Source organism: Phaethon lepturus, unplaced genomic scaffold, assembly GCF_000687285.1.
Source record: "Phaethon lepturus isolate BGI_N335 unplaced genomic scaffold, ASM68728v1 scaffold89, whole genome shotgun sequence".
NCBI classification, from domain to species: Eukaryota; Metazoa; Chordata; class Aves; order Phaethontiformes; family Phaethontidae; genus Phaethon; species Phaethon lepturus.
Genome location: NW_010562536.1, coordinates 113,174 through 113,459, shown reverse-complemented (window position 1 = coordinate 113,459; position 286 = coordinate 113,174).

The following is a 286-nucleotide window of genomic DNA, read 5'->3' as shown; positions in this document are numbered from 1 at the left end:
CAGGGTAGGACTCCGGGGCTAAGGCCCCCCCTGCTTCCTGGGGGTGGTGGAGGGGCCCTAGGGCACCCCGCCGCAGGAAGGCGCCCACCCCTGCTTTTCCTAGGGAGGGGGGAAGCCTGGGGGTTGAAACCCTTTCCGAGGAGAAACCGGCATCGGAGCTGGATGCTGAGAAACGGCGTGAGGCCCGGGTAGGTGCCCGGCCAACGGGGACATCATTCCCGCAGTGGAAACCTCTGGCTGGTGCAGCCACAGCCGTCACGTGTGTGCCTCGGAGAGGCTTGCCGTA